We start from the raw sequence: 6000 nt of genomic DNA, 5'->3' as shown, positions 1-6000 counted from the left end.
CTCTTCATGACCCCATGGACTGCAGCCTACCAGGCTCCTCCGTCCATGGGATTTTCCAGGCAAGAGTACTGGAGTGGGGTGCCATTGCCTTCTCCTTTCCAGTCATGATGGTAGCCATTTTGAAATATACCCAGAGAATTCTGTTATCCTTAACAAGGCCTGTCTTCAGGAGAAACTATTTTACTGAGATTTTATCAAAGCTTAATAACCTGGAGAATGAAAATACCCAACTGAGGCCTGGTCCACTCTCCCAGACAGGAAAGAAAAATACCCAACCCCAGTCCCTTCATGTGGCATAAGGGATTACCTAACTCCAGTCTTCTCATCTACCAGAAGGGGTAAATTATTTTTAAGGTCACAGCCCAGGGGCACAGTTTCACTAAAAGACCAAGGTTCAATCATAGGTCTATAGAATGCATCCCTTCCCCCTTAAACTTTATCATCACATCTGTAGCATTCCTATATAATAATAGGTGATTACAATGGAAAGAATTGCATGTCTAAGATCTTAAGTCTTTACAGAAACCCCAAAACACAGAAGAGACAAAACAAGGTCACCAGAGGAAAATTTAGCCCCTGACATCTACAGCTACAGCAAACAGTAAACACAGCTTACTGCCTAGCCAAATAAACATAAAACTTCACAGTGAAGGCCTGTTTACCTCAGTTCTTTTGACCCAGTACATCATGAACAGGTTTAAACAAAAAATTACAAGGCATACTAAAAGATCAAAAACAAAAACAGCTTAAAGAGACATAGTAGTCTTCAAAACTGGCCTCAGATATGGCAAAGTTTTCGAAATTTCAGACCAGGAATTTAAAATGGCTACAAATAACATGCTAAGGGATGGAATAAAATAAGTGGACAATGTACAAGATGGGCAATGTAAGCACCGAGACAAAAACTCTAAGAAAGATTCAGAATGAAATGTGAGAAATAAACATTTTAACAGAAATGAAGAATGCCTTTGATGGGCCCATGAACAAACTGGAGACAAATGAGGAAAGAAACGTCCCAAACTGAAAAGCAATGAGGAAAAGAAAGCAACACAATATCCAAGAAATGTGGGACAATTACCAAAGGTTTAATATACATATAATTGATCTTCCTGACCCAGGGATTGAACCCTTATGTCTCCTGCATTGGCAGGTAGGTTCTTTACCACTAGCGCCACCTGGGAAGCCCAACTGAAATACCAGGAGAAGAAAGAAAAACATCTAAGAAATATTTTAAGTAATAATGATTGAGAATTTTCCAAAGTTAATGACAAACACCAAAACTGCAGACAGAAAGGAAGCTGAGAGAATACCAAACAGAATACAAAAAAATCTACATGTTGGAATGTCATATCAAAAATGTCAAGAAAAAAATGGCCAATGAGTCATGAAAAAAAATGGCCAATTTTACACAGGAAAAGATGTGCAAAATCATTAGTCATTAGGTAAATGCAAATCAGAACCACAATGAAATCCCACTTCACCCTCACTAAGATGGCTATAATCAATAAGACAGACAATAACAAGTGTTTGAGAATATGTGGAGAAATTGGAACCCTCATACATTGCCAGTGGCAATGTAAAATGCTGTAGCCATTCTGAAAACAATTTGGCAGCCCCTAAACAAGTTTAAGAGTAACCATATGACCCAGAAATTTCACTCCTATGTATATACCCAAGACAATTAAAACCATATGTTCACACAAAAACTCATATGTGAATGTTAATAGCATTATTTATAACAGTCAAAAAGTAAAAGCACCCCAAATGTCCATCAGTTGGTAAATGGATAAACAAAATGTGGTATGTCCATACAACAGAATGGGAAGATCCCCAGAGAAGGGAATGGCTACCCACTCCAGTATTCTTGCCTGGAGAATTCCATGGACAGAGGAGCCTGGCAAATTACAGTCTATGGGGTCCCAAAGAGTCGGACACGTCTGAAGGACTAACACTTTCACTTTTTTCATACAGTAGAATAGTATTTGTACAGGAATGAAGTACTGATACATGCTATAAATGGACAACCTTGAAAACATGCTAAGAAGACACATATTGTATGATTCTATTTACACAAAATGTCTAGTAATGGAAAATCGGAGACCAAAATTAGATTAGCGGCTGCCAAGGGCTGGAGGTAGGAGGGAATGAGGAACGGGTATGAAGTTTCTTTTGTAGTGATGAAAGTGCTCTGAAATTAGATAGCAATGACATCTGCATTTTTATGACATCTGTTTTTAATATATTAGAAACACTTTAAAACTGTACAATTAAAAAGTGATTTTATGCTATGTAAATTGTATCTTAAAAAAATTATCTTAAAAATAGAACTTTCTGACTATGTATGGTAATGGATATTAACTAAACTTACTGTGGTGATCATTTTGCAATATATACAAATATTGAATCCTTGTGTTGTATACCTAAAACTAATATATATGTTAATTATATCTCAATTTTTTAAAAATCTAAGGCAATGAATGATACTGTCTGATACTATAACAATGGATACATTTGTCCAAACTCAGAATGTACAACACCAAGAGTAAGCCATAATGAAAACTATGGACTTTGGCTGATTACAATCTGTCAACGTAAATTCATCAATTATAATAAATATCTCATTTTGGTATAAGATGTTGATAATGGAGGAGTCTATGCATACATTGGCACAGAAGGTACATGAGAAACCTGTGTACCTTCCTTTCAATTTTGCTGTGTACCTGAAACTATTCTAATAAATAGTCTTTAAATATGTGGGGGAAGACTTTTAAAAGAATAATTTACATCATTCAACACTGAGAAATTATTAAACATGGGTCATATACCAGACACTGTTAGACTTGGGTGATAAGAGAAATGAATATAAAATGACCCTCAAGCTCAAACACACCAATCTGTTAATTAAAGCAAATTAAAGTCCATCACCAACTCGATGGACATGAGTTTGAGTAAACTCTGGGAGTTGGTGATGGATAGGGAAGCCTGGCATGCTGCAGTCCATGGGGTCACAAAGAGTCAGACACGACTGAGGGACTGAACTGAAACTGAAACTGAACCTGTTTTCACTTTTATTAAAAGAGGCAAAAAGCAAAAATAGTGTTCGGTGTTTGTTTTGCAGCAAGTCCAATGGAGCTGCAAGAGTCATGCCAAGCTCCTTCCCTGGGAACTCTACTCAGCATCAAGTTGCCATAGCTTTGAACTCTGTGAGCATCTCTGCTTTATTTTGATATATTTTGTTCATATGTTAGCAAGATGCATTCTAAGGTAATTGCTTCTTTACCTTATACCATTTCAGCTTAGGAAAGGTTTCAGAAGGATGTTCTACTTTTGAATAGTCATACAAAACCTGTACAGTATGATGGATTTGTGATGGTATCAATATTCAGAGGCAGTAAGTGAGATAAAGGAGGCAATGATTCACTCTCTTTGTTAGAATTAGGACATGCTTTCTTGAGGAATGGAATTTCAAGGCAGGTCTTGAAAAATGAATTGCAGTTTGCAGGAGATTTGCAGAGAAAGAAAATCCAGACACTGGAAAAGATTATGCAAATACATGTAGGTTAAAAAAAAACGACTAAAAGTCAGTTCAGTGGAATAGTCTTAACCAACCCGCTTGAAACAGAACTGAGTTGCCTTCCTTGAATTAGCTGTCATCATATCAGTGTGAACAATTTCCTGAAGATCAGGTTTCCCTGAGTAGAAATGCTTTTTACAACTATAAAAAGGGCGGGGCACAGTCCAGTGGAAGAGAGGGGAATCATACAAACACCGCATGTACAAACAAGCCCTAATAGTAACAACCGTAAACAAAAGTGCACGACAGTAACTCTTGGAATATATAATTAACGCTATGAATAAGATTAAGTGGATCTATGTGCTGAGGTAATGTAAATATCCCCATCAACTCAATCAGACCCAAATAATGATGCTAGCTTAACTTATCTGGGTAAATAAAAGCTCTTATTGTTTTCATATTCTTACAACTAGATAATCAACACTCATTCATAAAGCGAACATAGCTATGATTAAATATAAATTCCAGATAGGAAAGATTCATTTTACAACTTTCCCAGCTGATTAGACACATTGGCACAATCCTGTTACCTACCCCCTTCTCTGAGGCAGACTTCATCAATCTGGAAAATGAAGGCAGGCCATTGATTGGAGGGCAAACCTGAAAAGGATTAAACACTGAGCATGGCATTCTAAAATACTGTAATTACAGTGCAATTAACCACACTGCATATTAAACGTGCAACTCTGAAATGTGTTCAGACTCCCCAATTATAACTAGTTATTCTTCAAAGAATTTTGCCGCCCACATTGAATTTTCTCTAGTGCTTCTTTGTTATAATTCAGGTGTGACAGTCACTAACATATCTAAGAGGACAGGTAATAAAAAGTAGGCATTCTTTACTGTAAACCTAACACATGCATGCCAGGTAATACCCAACCATTACCACTAACAATAATGTTTCAGACAGGCAGATCTCCTATACAATTGGACTCTGCCCTCTTTAAAACATATTTAATGGTCAGCTGTGAAGAGGCTCTGAGATTGAGGCAAGAGTAAAGGCCTTAGGTGGGAATTTAGAAACTTGTCTACTTTTTTTTTTTAATTTTCCCACTTAGCCTTTCTGAATCAATTTCCTCGTCTGTCAATCGAGGTTTGCAACTGCCGGGCATTTTGGTGAGGATCAAAAGGAGAACTCTTTAAAAGTTGATCATCCCACCCAAATCTAAGGTGCTACTCTGTTATGGGTTCAGAGTGTATTTTAAAAGAATGGTCGATGGAAAGGGGCAGACAGATATATTTGCGGTCATAGTTAGGCCAGGGAAGGTATTCAAAATAATTAACCACAGCCCTAACCAGTCACAAGGAAGTCAGCTTTGGCAACTGATAGAGCCTACAGGGTACAGATCCGTTTTAGATAATTCTAGGTTAAAGAAAACAAGAGACTTTAAAAACAGGGTAAAAAAAATTGCAGAACTTGTTGGAAAACACAAACACCTAATGGCATTTTAACCTAGCTTGTGTTAATGGCAGTAGATTTCTGTAGCATAGGAGATAGTGAGATAGTAGTCACCCTTGAAATTACTTGTTTAAATAGTTCTCTTCCCTGTCAGACAGAGCAATGAAAAGAGGGAATATGTCCATCTTAATCATCTCTATACTCCTAATAAGCACAATGTCTGGTATAGGAATTCAGTAAATGTTTGTTGAATGAATGAATCAACAAATTAATGAACGAAAAAGGAATGAATAGGCATTCCTGTTCTATTATTCAATAGCCAGACCAATCCAGAATTCTGTTCTAGGTACCATGATTTAAGAGAGTTATAAAGGAGAGGGGCCACAGTTGAGGAAATGAGGGGCTCATTTAGCCTAGGTCCTGAAGACTCTATATGTAATAGGTATCTTAACATTTTTTCTGTATAAAAATACAGCTAATTGAAATATGTGGGACACAGCTAAGATAGTACTGAGAGGGATGTTTATATTGCTAAATGATAACACTAGAAAGAAAAAGTTCTCAACTCAATAATCTAAATAGCTATCTCAAGAAACTACAAAAAACAGAGCAAGGTAAATCCAAAGCAAGCAGAAGGAACAAAATAAATGAAAGTGAAGATGGGAAAACAAGACAGAATATCAATGAAACAAAAAGCTGCTTCATTTAAAAGATCAATTAAGATTGATAAACCTCTATGCAAGACTGAAAAATAAACAGAAAAGACACAAGTCATCAATTTCAGGAATGAAACAGAAGATGTTACCACAGCTATTAAAAATAAAATAGGGGGTTAAATAACCAGGAGGTCAAAGAATAAATTACAAGAGTAATTGGAAAATTTTTTAAGATGAACAGAAATGAAAATACAGTATGCCAAAATGTATGGGATGTACCAAAAGCAGGGCTCAGAGGGAAATTTATAGCTGTCAATGCCTAGATTAAAAAAGAAGAAAGATCTCAGATTGGTATTCTAACTGTACATCTT

This window comes from Cervus canadensis, chromosome 8 (genome assembly GCF_019320065.1).
Source record: "Cervus canadensis isolate Bull #8, Minnesota chromosome 8, ASM1932006v1, whole genome shotgun sequence".
Taxonomy (NCBI): Eukaryota; Metazoa; Chordata; class Mammalia; order Artiodactyla; family Cervidae; genus Cervus; species Cervus canadensis.
The sequence above is the reverse complement of the archived record's forward strand: the minus strand, read 5'-3'. Positions refer to the sequence as shown.